This window comes from Felis catus, chromosome A1 (genome assembly GCF_018350175.1).
Source record: "Felis catus isolate Fca126 chromosome A1, F.catus_Fca126_mat1.0, whole genome shotgun sequence".
Classification (NCBI taxonomy): Eukaryota; Metazoa; Chordata; class Mammalia; order Carnivora; family Felidae; genus Felis; species Felis catus.
This window is the reverse complement of record NC_058368.1, coordinates 160,193,136-160,216,218: the sequence shown is the minus strand read 5'-3', so window position 1 is coordinate 160,216,218 and position 23,083 is coordinate 160,193,136. Positions and strand designations below refer to the sequence as shown.

Genomic DNA, 23,083 nt, shown 5'->3' with positions numbered 1-23,083 from the left:
AGGAGCTGAGTGACAAGTAGTAAATTACCATATGTAGCAATCAGAGAAGCATTTGAGGGGAGGAGAGGAGGAAAAGTAGTCCACTAGGAAGAGGCCAGAACCTGCAGACAAAGTTGGTCAATGAGAAAGTCTTGATGTCGGGAGGACCAATAACATTTAAGAGCAGAGATGTCAAATATCCCAGTGCATTGTATATGTACAATGCAGTTTGCAGAAAGGAGAGTTATTGGTTCTCTGCATTGAGCACAGAGTGTAGACATCAGACACTATAAATGACAATCCAACAAGAATAAGAGTTTAAAGCCAGAGTGATTATTAAAACTCATAACTCACTCAAGAATCCACAGAAATCTAGCTATGGCATTGGATCTTCTCCACATTGTATGACCTTAGAATAAGACTTTTAGATAACTGGATCACAAAATTTTAAGCCACCTTTTTCAAAAAGAATGAAACACATTCAATTATATTTTTATTAATAATACCAGTATTTTAAGTAAAAGCAAAGGTTTTTTAAATTTTAAAATATTATTTATTTAATTTTATTTGTGCTTTAAATTTCCATTTTTAGGGACTTTTATAATATATATTAACACTAAAATTTTTAAATAAAAGCAATACAATTTGGAGAAGTGTGTTTTAAAATGTTTCATTAATAAGGAGTAAAATTTGGAAAATGTGGAAACGATTGCTTTAGATGATAAAATTTTAGCTGGCATAAGATATTTTCTTGTTAAATTCAAATTGGTGGAGGGGTGCCTGGGTGGCTCAGTCAGCTAACTGTTTAACTCTTGATTTTGGCTCAGGCCATGATCTCATGGTTTGTGAGACTGAGCCCCACGAAATCAAGATCTTCACAGACCACACAGAGCCTGCTTAGGATTCTTTCTCTTCTCTCTCTGCCCCTCTGTCCTCCCCCCAAATAAATAAATAAAACTTTAAAAATAAAAACTGAATAAAATTTGTGGAGAAAGAGCAAAAGTTGCCTTTTCCAAGCCATTCAATATAAAAGCATCTTATTTACATTTAAATGATTTGGCAAAGTTTATGCTGGTTAAACTTCATCAGGATTCTTTTAACATGTGTAATATCCCATGTTTTCAGTTTGGGTTTCCCACACCAGCCTCTGGTATCTCCATGGCTGGGGAACCTGGTCCCACAAAACATTGACTTGCCTACTTCTGTTCTGTAGAGATAACAGTTTATCGCTGCTGTGATAATCATATCTGTGTGAAATTCCTTTTCAAATCTTATGGCTTCCAACAGTTTCAGGGAAGAAAAAAATCTATAAGCTGTCCAAAAACCTTTTGATTTAGATCAAAGTCTCAAGAAGTGTTGAGTCCAATTTAGGTTTTTTGTAGCAACATATTTTCAAGCATCTACTACACCCTTTGCTAAAAATGTTTCACTTTGCTTCTCCCTAAACGCCAATGTACATTTATAGTTATCTCCTTTTCAAATCCTAAACTTTATCTCTCTTATTGGCTTTTTTTCCCCCTAGAGCTATGCAGCACTCAGGAATAGTCTCCCTACCGATGTGTCTATCCGTAAGATTTTAATCAGAAAAATAGGTGGGAACAGGCTTTACTTACATGGGAAAAAAATCACATAGGGCACAATGGCCTACTTACTCCTTTTCACTGGTGCTAGTGGGGTAGATTATAGACTGCCTGTTGTTCTGCAGACATGAGCCTCAGGTCTTTTATAGCACCTAGAGAAGGAGATGATAGATAAACACAGGTTTGGGATTCACAAAATGGGCATTTGTGGGTTCACATTCTGCTGTTGTCACACTTAGCTATAACTTTCTTCTCTTGTTCTTCATATATAAAGGAGTATTTATGTTTCTTTTTGTTTTTTTCCATGTTTATTTGTGAGAGAGTGAGCATGAGCAAGGCAGGGGCAGAGAGAGAGGGAGAGACAATCTCAAGCAGGCTCCATGATGTAGGCACAGAGCCCAGTGCAGGGCTTGAATTCACAAACCATAAGATCATGAACTGAGCCAAAGTTAGAAGCTCAACCAACTGAGCCACCCAGGCGCTCCTATGTTTACAAGATCTAACTTATAAGGTTAATGAAAAGCACTATGTGAAATAAACTGTAAGTGTGTTGTTCATTGAAGGAGTCAGCAGGACACTTATACCTCACTTAATTACCCTATTCTTTGCACCATCCTCCAGCACCCCTTGCAGGCAATTATTTTTCCAATAAATGCTAATTCATCCCTATAGCTTCATCTAGTTCCAACACCCTTGGAAATATTATTAAAAATCTCAACACTCTCTGATCTGTTTCCTTCATTTGGGGTTGGTTTGTTTTACAAATTGGAGACAGTAATTTTGGAAATATCCAACCATTATATGGTTATGATCCCATAAATCATGTCCTCCTACACTGTTCAACCATTAAGTATTAGTTTGAGATTTACTGCATAAGGAAGCAGAGGATGGGTTCAAGGAAGGTAAAAGTATTTGCTGTAGGGAAACTCCCATTCAAAAGAAGAAAGAAGAAGATTGTGAGAGATAAGCCAAAAGGGATAGCAAGTACCAAGAGTAGAGCAAAAAGGTAGAACGCGAAGCTCCTTATTATTCCCTCAGTTTATTAGCAAGAGTCAGTGACATAAAGCACACTTACCACTAGAGACTCTAGAGGAAAATCATCTACCACATATAGAAGAGCTGCAGCAAATTAGAAATTGTGTGAAGAACATTTGGACAAAAGATGGTAGGAGGAAACAACCCTCTCCAGAGACTCCTTTGGTCTGTGGGTTATGAAAAATATCCAAGTATTCACATAGTCTGAAGCAAGTGAGTCTGACATAGGGCCATTGAGGTGAGGGATGAGGTGACACAAGGTCTTGTTTGGGGCTTGAGGGATGATACGGCTGAGTCTCAAAGAACCTTCAGGAATATCAGATTCCAAGATGGTGCCTGGTCAGCAGATGGAGGCAGACATTCTCCTATTCCTTGGCACTGCAGAGAGACCAGAAGATGAGTCTCACCAACTCAAAACACAGCAGCATGTACGGCAAATGTACACTGACCAGGCAAGAAAACAGGGAACTTAGATAACATTAGGGGACCGTCATTTAGACAAATCACCCCTCTTCTCAGCAAGGTCAAGCAAACCTCCTCCTACCTGTGGAACACGTATCAGAATATAGAAGAGGGAAAATAGTAACAGATTTGTTAGGGATTAGAACTTTGAATGGAATAACTATTTCCAGTTTCAGAGTTACTATTTATCTGTTTTAAATCTGAAGAGAGTAATCAATCTTTGATTGGTAAGTTTGTTTCCTTGCCATTCCCTAAGCCTTAAAATCAAAATGTTTTTAAAAACTTAAAATTCTTTTTTTCACAGATGAGCATCTAAATGTTTAGGTGTATGAGCCAACAGAAAGGATCGATTGTCAGATGGATTAGATTCCTACAAATCAGAGATCTTAATTACGACCAAATTTAACTAGTAATTTCAAGGACACACAAAATTAAGAAGCACAAAGTAGGGAGATATCTCAGACATCTCACATGGTTCCCCAAGTTCTTTTTTATGCCTCATCTGTATGTTGTCTGGCTGAAAATAATAGGTGAGGCCTCTAAGGAAGAATTGCTGATCTCTTCACACAGTGAGGATTGTTTAAGCTATGAAACATTTTGTATGAAATCTTTACAGGGCCTGTGTGTCAAAACATTTCCAAGAATCCATAGCTTATGAAATGAAACACAGAAATGAGGGGGGATAAAAGATGACTAATAAGAAGATATGTAGATAAATATAGATCTGGATAAACACAAATCAAAAGAAAGCATAGAGTCTATATTAATATTTGACGAAATTAATTTCAAAACAAAATATATTATATATTTACCAAGGATAAGTAAGTTTATTTCATAATGATAAAGTAGTTAATTCACCAAAAGAACATAACAATTCTAATAGCTATGTATCTAATAATAGAGCTTGAAGATACATAAAGCAAATCTGATAGAACTGTAAGGAAATATAAAGATAGACAAATACATAGAGTTGGATATTTTAATACCTGTCTCAGTAATATATAGGAAAGTGGGCCAAAAATCAGTAATGATATTGTGAAGGGTTAAATTGTCCCTCCCCCCTCAAAATTTACATGTTGAAGTCTTGATCCTCAAGATCTCAGAATGTGACCTTATTTTGAAATGGCACATTGCAGACGTAGTTAGTTAAATTAAAGATGAGGTCATACCAGTGTATGATAGGTCCCTGATCCAATATGATTGGATTGAGTTATTAAAAAAAAATCAGGGAAATTTGGACACAGAGACAAGCACATGGGGATAATGCTATGTGAATTTTGGAGTTATGCCGCCACAAGCCAAGGAACTACCAGAAGCTAGAAGAGAGGTTTGGAATAAATCTTTTTCCTAGTGCCTTCAGGAGAAGGATGGCTCTGCCAATACCTTGATCTGAGACCTTTGGATATTCAGTTTGTGGTATTTTGTTACAGAAGCCCTAGCAAGCTAATACAGGTATAGAAAACTTGAACAACAGTAGCAACCAACCAATGTCTAATTGACATTGATAAAACACTCTACCTAACAACAGTAGAATATACACTCTTTTTAAGGGCACAGAGAACATTTTCTAAGATAGACCATATTCTGGGCCATAAAACCAAGAGCACAGGTTATACAAAGTATGTTCTCTGACCACAATAAAATTAAACTAGAAATCAATAATAAAAAGTCTTATTTTTTTCTTTTTATTTTTTGACATATAAATTGATTACGATTCACTACTTACATACACTATGGAATGTGATGTTCAGATGCTCATCTTGCGGATTTAAAATTATAGATTTAAAATGAAGAATTGGTGGGGGGGGGTTGCCTGGGTGGCTCAGTCAGTTAAGTGTCTGGCCCTTGGTTTCAGCTCAGGTCATGATCTCACAATTTGCAGGTTTGAGCCCCGCATGAGGCTCTGAGCTGGGAGTGCTGAGCCTGCTTGTGATTCTCCCTTTCTCTCTCTCTCTCTCTCTCTCTCTCTCTCTCTCTCTCTCTCTGCCCCTCCTCCCTCTTTCCCTTTCCCTCAAAATAAATAAATAAACTTTTTAAAAAATGAAGAATTGGGGAAAGGCTAACGAAAGGGTCTTCCATTTGAACACAGCTAGGATCTTGGCAAAATCTCTTATAAATTGCATGCCATGTCAACCAGAAAACTCAGGATTAAATTATACAAATATGTGAAAGCATATGCACTCAAATATGCATCACTGCCTTGTTTATAACCACAAAAACAGAAACAATTTATATATATTAACATTAATTATACTAGTAACAAAAAAATGAAGATGAAAAATAAAATACAGTCCGAGTAAGTTTTAGGATTTTGGTTAGCTACCAGTACTGTAGTTTAACTCCATGAATGGCTTACTTTATACTCCAGGAAATTCTTCATTAACTAAAAAATAATTTTAAAAAGTGAATGCTAGGGGCGCCTGGGTGGCGCAGTCGGTTAAGCGTCCGACTTCAGCCAGGTCACGATCTCGCGGTCCGTGAGTTCGAGCCCGGCGTCAGGCTCTGGGCTGATGGCTCAGAGCCTGGAGCCTGCTTCCGATTCTGTGTCTCCCTCTCTCTCTGCCCCTCCCCCGTTCATGCTCTCTCTCTTTCTCTCTCTCTGTCCCAAAAATAAATAAAAGTTGAAAAAAAAATTTTAAAAATAAATAAATAAAAAGTGAATGCTACAATTCAAAACCCTTAACTTTGGAGACAGTATAAAGTTGATAAACATTTGGTAATGCTTTTAAGCCATAGAATAGTAACAAAACCACTATCATTTTACATTTACATAGGGATTCCAACTTACAAAGTAATTTTTCATAAATTACCTAATGAAGGTTTCAATGTGCCCATTAAATAAACAGGATAAGGATTACTCTGAGTTTTCAGAAGAAAAAAATCAAGGCACAGAGATTAAGAAAATGTAAAAGTTGGAGCTAGGAATCAGTTCTTCCAATGCCTAAACCAGTCACTCAAGTATGTATAATTGACAATGAACATCTTCTTTGATCTAAGAAAGGAAGTTTTATACATGAAAGTAGATTAATTTAACAACACGTTTTTATCCCATAACCAAAAATGTGACAAAAGAAAAGAAAATGCTCCAACTTACCTTGGGAAAATTGAGTGCTATCAATGCTGCTTATCACAGTCCCAAAATGAATGATTTATAAAACTCAAAACAAAAATCACAATGTTTTGTCCAAATGCAGGACAAATAGCCCACTAATTTTCTCTCACATGTACCAATCCATTTTTCTCTTCCATTGTTAGGGTCCCTGAATCCGACTGCAGTGTAATCAATGTAATGAATGCAGAAATAAATAAATAAAATGAAACAGGCTTTGCCTCCCAGCAGATATTTGCATTACATCCCTGAGAATTTGCTGTTATTTTTAAATTAGCTGCAGGAGAGCCTTTTTATAGTCTCTTAAATGCAAGAGAAATAGTCAAACCAAATAAAATTCCATTTTTAATAACCAAATAATACACCAAAAAAGATCAAGCATATCCATTTCTACTATTAAATGCATGCAGATTTTGACACAGCACAAAATTTAATTTTCAATTAAAAATAAAAACAATGTTTGCCCTACATTTTGACTATTCAGATCTCCCACAAATACAGAAAATATTAAAACTGCATTATACTTAAATTCACATAATAAACAAAATTCTGATAAATTTATTGCCCACATTAATACCCCATTAACCAAAACACCAGCCAAGAGCCAAAAAGTAGGCCATGTGTTATAGTGGGGGAAAAAAAATTGAGCTCTGGAGTCAGATGAAACTCATTTTGAATCTCAGCATAATCACTCGCTAGCAAGGTGATTCTGAACAAGCTGCTTTGCCTATAACAGAGATAATGATATCTATTTCTTATGGTTGTGTGGCTTAAATAAGAAGTGAATAAAGCATGTGGGATGGCTTCTGCACATAATAAGTACTTAGTTGTTATTATTGTTATTAAACTGCTACTTCATAAAACTAAAATTTTACTCATAGGAGAACCATGGAGATAATAACCAAGGACCTATTTGTTCTTGTACACACAGCTCTAAAACTTGTGCTTTTCCTAACTCTCAGTACTAATATCTCCTTCACTCATCCAGCAACTATTTATTAAATTGCAAATGTGTCAGGCATTGGTCTAAGCACTCAGGATACAATACAATAGTATTTGTTTACAACAGTAAACAAAACAAATGCCTTTACTCTCATGTGCAATGTAAAAGGTACATAACTAAAATGTACAGTTTGTTAACTAGTGATGATGGCCCAGAAGAAAGGAAAATAGAAACTGTTGTGTCTGGGTGTGAATGTCCAATGTGACCTAGCCTGAGAAAGTGACGTTTAAATAAAGACATACAGGAAGTGAAGGAAGAAACTATGTAAGGTGGTCAGAGCATAGTCACATTGTGAAGGTACAGATAGTAAGATTTCTTGACAGAATGGTTGTGGGTTATAAAAGAAGAAGAAAAATCAAAGATGATTCCAATATTTTTTTTTATTTCAGCAATTAGAAGAATACAATTGCAGTTTATTAAGGGAAAGACTAGTAGAGCAGTAGGTTTGGGGGGAAAAAAAACAACACGAGAAGTTCAGTTTGGAACACACTGAGTTTGAGACAGCCATCACATATGTAAGTAAAGATTTCAATCAGTCAACTAAATACATAAATCTGGAGTTCAGAGAAAAGACCATCCGAAACAAATTTGGTAGCCATCAGATTATTATTAACATACAATGCATGAGACTGGTTAAGATTTTGAAGACTCAAGCACTAAACACAAAATTAAAAGGGGACTAAGGACTAGGACCTGGGCCCTCTATCATTTTGAAATCAGAGAAATGAGAAAGGAAAAAAAAAACAGCAAAGAATACTAATAAGAAAAGGTCAGTGGGATAGAAGAAAAGTCAGGAGCAATAGTTGTCCAGGAAGCCAAGCAAGAAAAAGTGCATCAAAGCAAAGGAAGAGATCACAGGCACGAAATGTTTTAGATGGGTCACGTAATGTGAGGACTGAGAAGTTTACATTGGATTTCAGAATTTGGAAATCATTAGTGACTTTGATAAGAGATGTTGAAGCAAAATATTAGAACGAATTTCAAAAAAGAAATTAAAGCAGGGGCACCTTGGTGGCTCAGTCAGTTGGGCATCTGACTTCAGCTCATGTCATGATCTCACGGTTTGTGGGTTCATAGGAAAGAAAAATACTAGGAAGGGTTTTGTTGTTTTAAGATGGAAGAAGTTCTAACATATTGTATACTGATGGAAAAGGTCAAATCCATGAGGAAATCTGATGATGTAGGCAAAAGAGAGGACAACTGTCATAGCAATGACCTTGAGTAATGATAAAAAGGAATGTAAGCTGGCGCAAAATAGATGATCATGAGAGGGGGAAAGACAGTGTATATTGGTGCAAAGTTTCATTGGTAGATATGGCAATGGGATCTGACAAACATTCTCTCTTGATTGCTTCTACTTTCTCAGTAATATAGAAAGCAAGATCAATAGCTAAGAGTAAAGTCTTATGGGTTTGAGAAACTAGAATAAGGTATGAAATAACAGTCTAAGAGAGAGAGTATAATAAACGTGTGAACAGAGTAAAAACAATCTAGCATCATGGAGGCTTACAGGAAATAAGTGATCATAAATTTAAAATAAAATCTTGAATAGATAGACAAAATATGGTATATACATACAGCCTTAAAAAAGAATGAAATTCTAGGGACACCTGGATGGCTTATTCCGTTAAGCATCCAACTTTAATTTCAGCTCAGGTCATGATCTCAGGGTTCATGGGTTCAGGCCCTACATCAAGCTCTCTGTCGTCAGTGAAGAGCCTGCTTCTGTTCCTCTTCCCCCCTTTTCTCTACCCCTCACCCATTTGTGCTTACAATCTCTCTCTCTCTCCCCCTCTCAAAAATAAATAAACATTAAAAAGAAAAGAATAAACTCTTGACGTATGCAACAGCATGGGCAAATCTTGAAGACTTTATACTAAGCAAAATAAGCCAGTCACAAAAGGAAAAATATTGTATGATTCCACTTACCTGAGGTGCCAGGAGCAGTCAGATTCATAGAGACAGAAAGTAGACTGGTGGTTGCCAGGGGATTGGAGAGTGAGGAGTGAAGATTTATCCTAGATGAAGAGTCCTAGTTTGGGAAGATGAAGAAGCTCTGGAGATGGATGGTGATGATGGCTCTACAACAATGCAAATGCACTTATGCCAATGAATTGTATACTTCAAAACGGTTAGAATGGTAAATTTTATGTTATGTATGTTGTGTCACAATAAAAAACACAATTTGTCAAGCAAAAATTATAAAATGAAATGAAATCAGACAGCATGATTTTGTGTTCTTCTCCAGTCAGGTTCAGTCATGCAGACATAGAGTAGGGGCAGAGTTGGATTAAACAACATTCTTTTGCTTTTCCTGATCATATAAGAAGTTATTATAATAATAAAGGACAAGACCTAAGGCAAAAAATGAGGAAAGTGAAATCACAAAGGTGGTTACAGGCTCTTAAATGCTGGTAGAATTACACCCAGTAGGATTGAAAAATTATGGGAGTTGGACAGTCAAGAGCATAAGGAAAAAGAAGATGGTATTCAGGGAGCAGAGGGTTGAAATTGAGATTATGGAGGAATTAAGTTATGTGTACTAACAGCATCTAAAACACGTCAGTGGGAGTGAATCATTTAGGGATGGCTGAAGACAAAAGTCATAAGAGAAGAATAAGTCAAGGAACTGAGGGACCAGGGTATTGGAAGTATCATCTATACAGATGTTAACATTACCAGGAATTGTAACAACTGTATTGTTGTAGAGTGTCAATAAGACAAGAGCTAAAATTTCAGGGAATAAGTAGGGGTGAGGGAGATGATGGCAATACAACAAGGTGAGTAGGGGGCAGTAATATAATCTGGTGAAATAAGATTTAAAACTTGAGTGTTTTATTTTTTTAATGTTTATTTATTTTTGAGATAGAGGGAGATAGAGCAAGAGCAGGGTAGGGGCAGAGAGAGAGGGAGACACAGAATCGGAAGCAGGCCCCGATCCTCAGCATCCTATCTGAGCTGTCAGGATAGAGCCCAATGCGGGGCTCGAACTCCCAAGCCAGGAGATCATGACCTGAGCCAAAGTTGGACACTTAACTGACTGAGCCACCCAGACACCCCTAAAACTGAGTGTTTGAAAGGAGAAGGATGACCTGAAATCAGCCAAGAGGACATATAGTCACCTGCAGGCCCAGTGTTATAAGACACATGAGGAAAATATAGCTCTTACTTTGAGGAGGGCTGCAGGGGAAGAAGGGCCCAGATCCAGTTAGAACATGATATTAATGTTATGTTCAGAAAAGAGATTAGTGATAAAGGGGATGTTCCAGTAACCGGTGTTACACTCTACTCAGCCAAAGACCATGAGGGACAAACCTGCAGTCTGATAAAATAAAATTTACTGACTTCACAAGAAGAAAGGTACTCCAGAGGAATCATGGAATTCAGTTTTCAACAAGAGGGAAGGGGAAAGCATGCTTTATATGGGTTGGATTCCTGCTGAAGGATTCTGAGGAGCATCTAAGGGAAGCAAGGATCAGTTCTGGATTGGTTGCTATTTCTGAGGTAAAATTGGGAAAAGACTGAACTAGGGATTAAATGCTGTCATGAAGGAGGGTGGTTTAGCAAATTGTTGTCTCCAATAACAGTATAGCAAAGTGGGTCTAGAACGTAATAATCACTCAAAGAGGGGACATTTGACAGTTGGTGCATGAACTCTGCAGAAATGCTGCATCCTATTAACTTTGTAGCTGCCTTTATCCCTGTCTGACCTTCCAGCCTAATGACTGGTAGGGATGCTTTTCAGTCTGAGCTGATATTCACTCTTTCAGTCCCAGATAGTCTTTGCCTTTTCACTGAGCATGACTTGCAGAAGACACATTAGAGGAGATTCAGAAGTGAGAAATGGGACCAAAAAGTACATATCCTGGACAAAAAGGATTAAAGTGTAGGAAATGAGTGATAACCTGAAAACCCTTGGCTTCTAGTCCTGATTATTAATCCTGACTATCCTGAGGCACACTCTGGGGAAAAGTTTTTGAGTATCTTATGGGGTTCGGGGAAGTTTGAGGACTCTCTGCAGTTCTGAGTCCTGGAATGCCCACTGGGCTTCTTCTGAGAGAGGCCTATAGAGAGATGGCCTTATTTGGAATACATTGGCTCTCTCTTGACTTTTTCTTTTTTAAGTTTTATTTATTTACTTATTTATTTGTTTGTTTGTTTTCTACTTTGAGACAGAGAGAGAGAGCGAGTGGGAGAGGGACAGAGAGAGAGGGAGAGAGAATCCCAAGCAGGCTCTGCACAAATAGTGCACTATTTGTGCAGAGCCTGATGCGGGGCTTGAACCCAAGAACCCAAGAGATCATGACCTGAGTCAAAGTGGATGCTTAACCAACTGAGCCACCCAGGCACCCTGGCTCTCTCTTGACTGCTATGAGAAATCATCAAATAAGCAAAACAAAACAAAACAAAACAAAACAAAAAACAGGGCTATATAAGTATTACTCCATACTGAAGGGAAGAGACAGCAGAGGAGGAAATAAAAATTATAAAACAATCAAATCTCAAAATATGCAATTTGGAGTTATGTGATATAAAGGCAAATAACCCAATATGCAGCATATTCCCTGAAGTCATTATAGTGTTAATATGCATAGTGATGCCCCCAAATTACTAATAAAATGGAAAATTATGGGGATTATGCTCTTTATAAGGCAATAAGGTAGAGCCAGAATATATTTTATGTTTTCTTCTGTTCACAATAAATAATCCACCTATCCTTCTTCATTAGTTCCTTCACTATTAAATATATTTTTAAACAATTTCCATCAAGAATATTTTTAAAGTACTAAGACAAAAGATGAAACCCTCAACTACATAGAAGACCGGGTTTTACAGACAATTACTCCTAACATTGTCTAGTGAATGGACCGGAACATGATATGTCCCCATGTTCACATTCTACCTCTCAACAGGTGGTAACAGAACACTCTTTTCTACCAACACCAGCCTTAAAAGAAAAATACTGGAGAGTTCAAGATAAAACATTCCCTGCCTACTGGCACTCCCAATGTAGCACAGATTTACAACACTAAACTCACTTTTGCATAGTGTGTGGCAATTTATTTACTGCTTTCATATGCATTCTACCACTTCTCACAAACATCCTGTGAACACATGGAATCTCATTTAGCAAAGGCAGAAACTGTGCTTCAGGGAGTTTAAGAAACTTGTATAATATCACATTTCTAACGAATAGAGGCTGAACTTCCATTCGCGTCTCAATCTATATATCTGAACAATTCCTTGGCAGGGGAAGAGCAGGGAGAGATTATATGACTGCTTTAGGAAGGTCAGCCGTAACCCAGCTTCCCTCGTACAATCAGGACAAAAAGGACAGATAAGAGAGAGCAGAAGAATGAGAAGGAGTCTGCATCCCAAACGTAGGTCAAACAAGGAGCAGCCAAAATAGGCCAACACAAGTTTCCATTTTGTTTCGTCTCATGCTGAGCACAATGGATACAGTAAATTCTAGCCCTGCAACTGACCTCACTCAGGCAGTATTCATCTGAGTTTGAACTCAGAAGAGTAGACTTATTGGTCTGATTTGACTTAAATAATGGTACTAAATTTAAATTCAGTGTTTTTATATTGACCAAATTATAGAAGTTCATTTTATATACAAATTGGATACTGTCCAGTTTGCTTTGTATGGAAATCTTGTCTTTATTTTCACTGCTCTCATATGTTATTATTTTACTCCTCTGGGCAACGTACTGATTGTGTTTAAGAGAAAATAAGAACTCCATTAAGGTAAAATATCCCTGAATATTATAAGCATGTTTTCCTGATTCCTGTAAAGAGTCTCTTCCCAGATCATGTAAGTCAAGTACATTGATCTACATATACAAATGTACACTTAAGAACCTAAGAATTCTTCTGAAAATTTGAAAAACAAATAGATGTTTATTAATGTCATGGAGAACAAGTGGAATTGAGATATAAGCATTACAGTTACTAATATCTCTTAAATATGCTTAGAATACGATGCCATTTGCTGCTTTGCTTTGATATAAGCATTTGCTATAATACCTGAGTCTTCCCTCATGTGGTTTACAGGAAGACACATCCATATGAAGAAATGTGCCATGAAATCTATAGGGTATGGTGGGAACACAAAAAATAAAAAGGTAAATTATACACTAGATTATTGGAAAAGTTTTATCAGCAAAATGCCTTATGATCTGAATGTTGAAAGAGTATTGAGTGTCTACTATGGAAAATGGGAGGAATGGAAACTATTGTATGAGTGCATTTGTGATAAAACTGCATATGACAAGAATCTAAAAATATGGAATGGAGCTCACAGAAAGCTAGGTTAGGAAAGAAAAAAGAAAGATCATGAAAAACTTGTTGTGTCATAAAAGTGAGCTTGAACTTTATTCTTTCAACAATATTCTTATCAATCAGGGCAAACTAACTGTTACAATAATTCTCAATTTCAGTATTTTGAAGACATTTTCATAGTAATATTATAACTTATTCAAACATAATAATATGTGTGTGGGCGGTAGGGTAATGTTTGCAATGGCACGGTAATGAAAACTAATTGTCAGATCTTGTTCATTGCCCTTAATTTTTACTTGCTTGATGAGCAACACTTTTTTTCTGTGAGCCAATAATTCAAAATAATTATATGGTTCCATTTTTGTTAAGCATTCAAGTTCAACAGGTATGTATGGGAACTTAAAGATTTATTCTACATCTGTTAGTAATACTTTATAATTATTATTTAGTATGCATATCCTCCAGGGTCTAAGCTAAGGGTTTTGTATATATACAATTTCATTTTCAAAATACTTGTATTAGGTAATTCTATTTTTCATATCTCTCAAATGAAGACACTAAGGCTCACAGAGTCCAAATAGTTCATCCAGGGCAACACAAATTATGAATGGCAAATTGGAACTTGAACTCAGGTTTCACAGATAGCAAAGATCATATTCATAAGCATTAAGCTACTACTATGAACACAATTATAAATAATTACAGTTCCTTCTTTCAAGGAGCATATAATTTAGTGGAGGGAAGAGTCAACTGCAAAATAAACAGTGGATGCACACTGTAAATGCACATTAGATGAAAACCTGCCATAGGCTTGAGACACTGGGGAATGCTTTCCATGGGATGGGACCTGAAAAACGAAGGATAAAAAGAGAAGGGTACTTCGGGATAAATGGAGAGAGGAATATGCACATAATGTCTGTGAAAAACCCCAAGTGGTTCCATGGGACTTACAGGGCCTGATGCATGGCATCAGAACCTTGCACTAAGACATATACTGTTCATAGACTGTTGGAGCCTCTTGATTTGGGCCTTTATCCATACTCTATCTGGCATCAGTTTAGTTCAAAAGAATATAAATATAAAGTTACAAGTCAATGACTTGCTAAAATCTCTAAAATATGAGCTGCAAGAATAGCCTCTGGTAAAATATGATCAGGAAAGTATGTGATTTCTAGGAGGTGCAAACTTCTGCTGGTATATACAATGAATGTGTTGATCTCTGTCTAGGGCTATAAGTACAATTTGCCCTTTAATACCTCTAGGCTTTCACCATTAGTGGTCAGGCATTTCAAGTTTATGTATGTAAAAGGGTAGCTATGAACAGATTCAGCCTAACTGTATGTCAACAAAGTTTGTAGAATCATCACAAATTATTAGATAGGTTTTCAAAATTATAATTTTCAGGATTGTGGAATACAATTCAACATTAAAAACTCTATCAAAAGGGATAGAACCAGAAAAATGGGTGTAGCTATTAAGAGACATAAACAGAATTCAACACAATTGTCTGGATTCTGGAGTACTGGGCCAGAACATATGATTCAGCACTAAGTTTAAAAAATTATTAATTTTTATGTTTCCGATTCTGTGTCTCTCTCTCTTTCTGCCCCTCCCCCGTTCATGCTCTGTCTCTCTCTGTCCCAAAAATAAATAAATGTTGAAAAAAAAAATTAAAAAAAAAAAAAAGGGGGCGCCTGGGTGGCGCAGTCGGTTGGGCGTCCGACTTCAGCCAGGTCACGATCTCGCGGTCCGTGAGTTCGAGCCCTGCCTCGGGCTCGGGCTCTGGGCTGATGGCTCAGAGCCTGGAGCCTGCTTCCGATTCTGTGACTCCCTCTCTCTCTGCCCCTCCCCCGTTCATGCTCTGTCTCTCTCTGTCCCAAAAATAAATAAATGTTAAAAAAAATTTTTTTTAAAAATTATTAATTTTTAAATTAAAAAAAAAGAGGTTAGAGTGGAAGAGAGCCAAAGCATAAGAGACTCTTAAAAACTGAGAACAAACTGAGGATTGATGGGCGGTGGGAGGGAGGGGAGGGTGGGTGATGGGTATTGAGGAGGGCACCTGTTGGGATGAGCATTGGGTGTTTTATGGAAACCAATTTGACAATAAACTTCATATATTGAAAAAAATAAATAAATAAAAATAAAAATAAATTTTAAATTAACCTTCAAGTAACCTTTAGCCTAACCTGAAGCCTAGGATGTTTAGCTTTACAAATCTGTGTCACCAAGCGACTCAACTCCCTCCCAAACCTCCACCACCAATAGGAGGAAAATTGTATGATTCCTATATGGAGTTTGCTATTTGGGACATAGGCATTTAAAACCCCTTCCAAGATGTTCCTTTTTAGACAAATGAAACCAAGATTTAGCAAAGAACCATGCCAAACAGACTTCAGAGAGGCTACTTAACCTGTCTCTGAATAGGGGCTAATATCTGTAGAGTCTCCAGTTATTTATTTTTCTCGCCCACTGAGGCCACATCTATAGTTTTAAAGTATCTGAATTTTGTTTTTAAAAAAATTTCTGTTGCCAAAATAACGAAGATACAACATTTGGAAAAAAACAGTTTGCTCCATTTACAGTTGAATTTAACCTCTCAGATTAAATTTTGGGCTGTCATACAAGTACCTTCTTAATTACTAGCAACATTCTACAGCTAAAGTGCCAAACCTTTCACAACTATCCCTTTATCTGTTTAGTTCCATAAATCCCAAGAAATGCACCCTGACTTCAACTGATCAGTTACAAATCAGGTTATATACAGAGGGGCAGAAAATAAGAGTAAAAATGGACCTACTTGATAAATGGAAGAAAATTTCATAAAAGTTGAGGTATAGGAAAATCATAAAGGATAAAACAGTATTATAGGACTCATTTCTCTGACAATTATTACTTCCCAACTGAAATTTTAACTAAGCTTCAGCAAGTCATTCCTCCATGTATAATCTGGCTGCTTCTATTCAATGGGGCACATGATAAAACAATTAATTCCACAAAAATTAACCCATTATTACACTTCCTTTCTTGTCAAATGAGTCCTCTGATCAGAGGCAATGTCATGAAGAATGGCTAAGGCAATGGCTAAGCTATCCTATAAATGCACTAATAGTGGTGTTAGCAGAAGCACTTGGGCAAGAAATACAAATCCATACCCAGATCATGAAAGACTAAGTTTTGTCCCCTCCATGATGAACATGCAAGGTATCATGCAATCAGGCTTCTATCAGGTAACTGGCTTGTACCCTAGAGAATAGTCCAGGATGGGTACTGTACACCAGTGGCATTGGTTGGGTCAGCCTTGGTGAGGGGAAGTCCTGTGTTACTGAGCATCTCCTTGGGAGGCAACAGATATTGCCATCAAAAATCTTTTATATGGGGTGAGGCAGGTTCTTACAGATTAAGGAGAGATTCTGCGTTTGCCAGCATAAGAGGTTCAGGGTGATTTGGGTCACCCTTGTCTATGTCTGCCCAAATGACTCTTTCCCATATTTCTATGTCCCCATGCTTCTCCTTTATTGTTATTACCTCAGCTAATAGACTTGGCAATGCTGAACATTTAATTGGGGCTCAATTTCTGTACCTCTTACAGCTAGGTCCATTACTTTGTCAGTTGTATCTGCCCTGCCGCAATAAGATAGATAGCACTCCTAAATAGCCTTTGGGGCTGTTTGGCTTTTCTATACATATTCTAAGCTTTAAAATTCTTCATTTCCCTGTATGCACTCTCTAGGACCCTAATTTTTAAAATCATGATTCCCATGATAGCAGCTAAATTCACAGTTGATCTTTCAATACCTTGCCCTCTACCTATACCTAATCCCATGCCACTGCTATGAATATTGAGATGGTCATGTTGCTATTGTATGCAAAAAATTACCCATGTCCCATGCCCCGTAGCAAGAAGGTTCTCTTGAACTAAGTAAGCAATTCAGTCCCAGTACCCCTTCCAATCCTTGGTTCCAATTACTGCAGACAGGTCTTGGCCCAAAAATAATAACGTCTCAAATTTGTTATGTGAGGAGAATTTCATAAATGGATCTGTTTACAAAGGTGTGGACAGAATGTAAGGAAACCATAAAAGGTAGTGTAGTATCCTGGGGCCAGTAACAGTAGGACAATGCTAACACCTGCAGGCCTGAAGCAATGAGAGTCATATGGAGTGTCTCCAGAACACACAAGACAGAAATAGAGAAAGACATACAGACAGCAAGAGACAGAGAGAGAGAGAGAGGGAGAGCACATTGTACACAGAGAGCTAACTGAAAGGAGCTGTAAATTTTAGACAAAGGATACATTTATTTTGTGGCACAATGCCACAGTGTAGAAACTAGAGGAATAAATTTTTCCTCTCTCCCTGTGACCTATACTGCAAATGCTTCCACTGTCTGAACCCAGACTGAAGCCAGAGGACAAGAAATCCCATCCTAGTGTCTCTGGGCACAGTGCATGGCAGAGGATAGATACTGGAACTGAATGGTCAAAAGCAAGAAGTTGCATAGTAACTGAAATTCTCCATTCTAAACAAATTCAGTCAGAGGTATAGGCCAAGCGACACATAATTTTTTTCCTAGTCATTTCTCTCCCTGCAATATTTTCAGCTACTTTTTCAGATCCTTAAGAAGTCAAGCTATATACTCAGAATAAAAATTATCAGTGTTGTTATGCTTTATTATTAAATTCTGTGCTCTGAGTAGAAATAAGAACAAAACTCATATCAGTAGACACAAAATCATAGTAAATACTATAATCAAAGTGCTTTCATTCAGAATGATTTTTCATCTTCCAAATAAATAAAGAGATAAGAATAAAAAAGGATATTTATATCTCATACATCTCTATAATCATTTAATATTTTTCTATCTTCATATTTTTCTTCTTTTGAGTAGCTTCATTTGTAGTCTATCTTAAAGATATCTTCCTTCACTATAAATATAATACCTATGTTTACAGTAAAAAAAATGTATTTCAATCTCTGTTCATAACATGCAGATCTTTTTTTTTTAATTTTTTTTAACGTTTATTTATTTTTGGGACAGAGAGAGACAGAGCATGAACGGGGGAGGGGCAGAGAGAGAGGGAGACACAGAATCGGAAGCAGGCTCCAGGCTCTGAGCTGTCAGCCCAGAGCCCGAGGCGGGGCTCGAACTCACGGACCGCGAGATCGTGACCTGAGCTGAAGTCGGATGCTTAACCGACTGAGCCACCCAGGCACCCCCATGCAGGTCATTTTGACCATAAATCCAGTGTGCATAAGAGAAGAGCAAATAAAAACTATGAAAAGTTATCTGGTTGTTCCGAGTAAATCATTCTAAAATACACCTAAATTCTCTGCTTTTAAAATACATACATACATACATACATACATACATACATACATATATAACACATTGATTAGAGTATTAGTTCAAGAGATCTCTTTTAAAACTGATGCATCCTTTGCACTTTTGGTGGGAAGGCGAACTGGTGCAGCCACTCAGAAAACAGTCTGGAGGGTTCTCAAAAAGTTAAAAATAGAACTACCCTAAGATCCAGCAATTGCACTACTAAGTATTTAACCAAAGTATACAAAAATACAGATTTGAAGGGGTACATGGACCCTGTTGTTTATAGCAGCATTATCAACAATAGCAAAACCATGGAAAAAGCTCAAATGTCCATAGGCTGCTGAATGGATAAAGAAGATGTGGTACTCTGGAAAAGAGTATGGAGGTTCCTCAAAAAACTAAAAATAGAACTACCCTACTACCCAGCAATTGCACTACTAGGCATCTATCCAAGGGATACAGGTGTGCTGTTTCGAAGGGACACATGCACCCCATGTTTACAGCAGCACTATCAACAATAGCCAAAGTATGCAAAGAGCCCAAATGTCCACTGATGGATGAATGGATAAAGAAAATGTGGTATATATATATATATATATATATATATATATATATATATATATATAATGGAGTATTACTCGTCAATCAAAAAGAATGAAATCTTGCCATTTGCCATTTGCAACTCCGTGGATGGAACTGGAGGGTATTATGCTAAGTGAAATTAGTCGGTCAGAGAAAGACAAAAATCATATGACTTCACTAATATGAGGACTTTAAGAGACAAAACAGATGAAAATAAGGGAAAGGAAACAAAAATAGTATAAAAACAGGGAGGGGGACAAAACAGAAGAGACTCATAAATATGGAGAACAAACTGAGGGTTTCTGGAGAGGTGGTGGGAGGGGGGATGGGCTAAATGGGTAAGCGGCATTAAGGAATCTACTCCTGAAATCATTGCTTCACTATAGGCTAACTAATTTGGATGTAAATTAAAAAAAATAAAGTTTAAAAAAAAAAGAAAGAAAGAAAGAAAAAGAAGATGTGGTATATGTACACAATAGAATATTACTGAGTCATCAAAAAATGAAATCTTGCCATTTGCAACAATGTGGATGGAACTAAAGCATATTATGCTAAGCAAAATAAGTCAGAGAAAGACAAATACAATATGATTTCACTCATATGTAGAATTTAAGAAATAAAACAGATGAACATATGAAAGGGGGGAGAAAGAGATAGGGAAACAAAACATAAGAGACGTCTAAAGATAGAGAACAAACTGAGGGTTGATAGAGGGAGGTGGGGGGGGATGGGCTAGATGGCAGATGGGTACTAGGAGGGCACTTGTTATGATGAGCACTGGGTGTTGTATGTAAATGATGAATCACTGAATTCTGCTCCTGAAACCAATACTGCATTGTATATTAACTAAATAGAATTTAAATAAATTTTTAAAAATAAAAATTTTTATGCCTGAAGATGGCAGATAAGTTATTTCTCAAAGGGAGCATGGTTCTGATTAAACTAAATGTTTATGTAATTAAATTTAGCATCCTGATTTCATAACATTGACTGGATATCCACCATGTGACAGATACCATGCAAGAAGGTGATAATCTAGTCGAAGAAACTAATTTTTAAGCAAGTGCTTATAAATCCATGTGATTCAAGGAACAATCTATCAAATCATGCCTCTAGCTCTTCCTAACAATTTACTTTCTCCCAACCATGTAACTTGACTCTTATCTGCCTTGCTCTCTGTTCTCTAGCTTCTCCCAAAATATATTCCTTTTTTCTCCAATCATATTTCTTCTTCAAAGTTCAACTCAAGCTCCATGTGATGGAGACTGCCAACTGACCACCAAATTAATTCTTACCTTCCTGCTAGGAACATATTCATACCAGAGTCACTTCCGGGTATAATTCATAAAGACTCCTGCACTCACTGCTTCATGCTGTTTCCTACAACCAGGAGACTGGGATGGTGATATCCAGATTAACTTTAAAAATTATGTGTTTAAGCTGCAGCTTCTGCAATTAGCCTGGATTCTTGATCACTATATGAAACCCAGAAGCCCTTGGACTGTTACATGAGCAAACAATAAACTTCTAATATGTTGAAACTTACATTTGGGTTTCTATTAATAACAACAAGTTGACTTACCCTAATCTGCCTCTTCCATTAAACTACTTATGGTTATTCTCATTCACACCCATCCAGCCCTTGTATGTTATACCATACAGTATAATATTCATTTATGACCTCATTTTTTTGGCATAATGTCTTATAGATGGCCTTCTTATATTTACTAAACCAGAAGTTTTAGCATAAAGGGGACATGATTATAAAGCAAAAGCATTAAGTAAACCTTGTTGTGTAGTAAACAACTAATTTTCCCCAAAAAGAAATATGCCCAACTCCTGGGAAGTAACCTTTAAACTCTTAGGAATTCCTAAATGATAGAAGTGTCTTTGGTATCCAGGCCATACTTGATAGCTTATTCTGCCCAGTAGACTCCTGGTGCATTTCTAGGTAGATTATGTTAATGAAATGATTCAAGATGTTAGCTAGCCATATCAGAAAGACTAAACATGTGCTTCATGTTGGAGTTTCGAGCCATATGATACAAGTTTGACCTGCAGGGGAAAGAAGAGGCTGGAGATTGAGTTCAACCATGTGGATAATGATTTGATCAATCAAACCTAGACCATGAAACCTCAATAAAAACTTTGGACATAGAAGCTCAGGTGAGCTTCCTGGGTTAGCAATACTGCATGTGTATATTGTCACACATCAATTCTGCAAAAGTAACACACCACTGAGAACATGGAATCTTCAAACTTGGAATCCCCACCCAACCCTGGTTGCAGATTCCTCCCAGCATGTTTCTTCCTTTGTCAAATTCTATTTGTATATTTTGCTGTAGTAAAACTATAATCATAAGTGTAGAGCAGTCATGAATTCTGTGATTCATTCCAGCTAATTTTCATACCTGAGGGAGTCCATGGGGACTCTAAACTTGTAGCCAGCTGATCTGAAGTCAGATGGCCTTAGGGAGTCCCAAACTTGCAGCTGGTGTCAGAATTCTTGGGTAGATTTGGCCTCTGATCTAGTTTTTTTTTGTTGTTTAATGTTTATTTATATTTGAGAGAGAGAGAGAGATAAATAGTGTGTGAGGTGAGGGAGGGACAGAGAGAGATGGAGACAGAATCTGAAACAGGCCTCAGGCTCTAAGCTGTTAGCAAAGGGCCTGATGCAGGGCTCGAACTCACAAACCACAAGATCATGACCTGAGCCAAAGTCAGATGCTCAACTGACTGAGCCACCCAGGTGCCCCCCTCCAGTCTAATTTTAACCTTAAGCTCATGTTCATCTAACTCTGTGTACTAGTAAATTCGAATTTGAATAAAAAACATCATAACTCACAATTTTTTACTCTTAAAAAATAAACTTTGTATGTTTTCTAACTCTATCCACTGAAAAGGCCCAGAAACAATGATTACACAGTAATGATACCTCTATTTCCTAGATTGTGATTTTTAAATATCATTTCTGAGTAGGCTTTGATTATTCCATATCTAGAACATAAGTATATACCACAGATTGGATCATTTTGCTGTGCCAGAAAGTAAAGCGCTGTCCAAGACAAATGGGGTCAATGTCACAAGGACATAGAAGTCAACATAAAGGGGTTCACAATATCCTAAAGATACTGATAACTTGAACATCAAAAGGAATAACAATAAATTTAAACACATCAAATTCGATTATAAAAACAAAAGTTCAGGACTTCACAATTATATTTTTCTAAAAAACCCATTGACCACTATCAGATATTGCTAGGACAATAAAGCTCAAGTTGGGGGAGGGGCATCTGCCTAGAAAAGGGTTATGGGAACAATGAACAACTGAGCACATAAAGGAGAAATAATCAAAAAGTAAAAAAAAAAATTTTTTTAGAGTAAAGTGTTAGAGAGAAAAACAGAATAAATCCTGTGATGTTAGATGACAGTGGAAGTATTGGAGGGATTTTCAATATATTCAGATATAAAGAGAAATAAATATTGATGCAAACATGTGTGTATACATCTATATAGGTATGTAGCTCTGCCCACTGAGAGGACCTGGGAACGGTGACATTCCAATAGCAATGAGCACACCCAGTGTCCGATCTTGGTTTTTAAATACTAATCTCCACAAAAAAGGAACCGGGGATTCTTGGAGAAATGGCTGAGCAATGAAAGGCCATGATATGCCTGGATCATCTTATATCATAAAGTAGGTAGGTACTAGAAAAATAATGGG

General features: G+C 37.0%; 1 long non-coding RNA gene across 2 annotated transcripts in view; it reads right to left on the bottom strand.

Annotated features, from left to right (window-relative positions):
* Window positions 1–910: 910 nt before the first annotated feature.
* Window positions 911–23,083, bottom strand: part of LOC109502464 — a 97,124-nt gene continuing 74,951 nt past the window's right edge. Inside the window, exons 6-7 of one of the 2 annotated variants that reach the window (XR_006583396.1) lie at window positions 9,098–9,249; window positions 911–1,711 (exon numbers count right to left, since the gene is read on the bottom strand). This is a non-coding gene — a long non-coding RNA (uncharacterized LOC109502464). The remainder of the gene's footprint in view (window positions 1,712–9,097; window positions 9,250–23,083) is intronic. The other variant, XR_006583397.1, reaches the window with a different exon arrangement.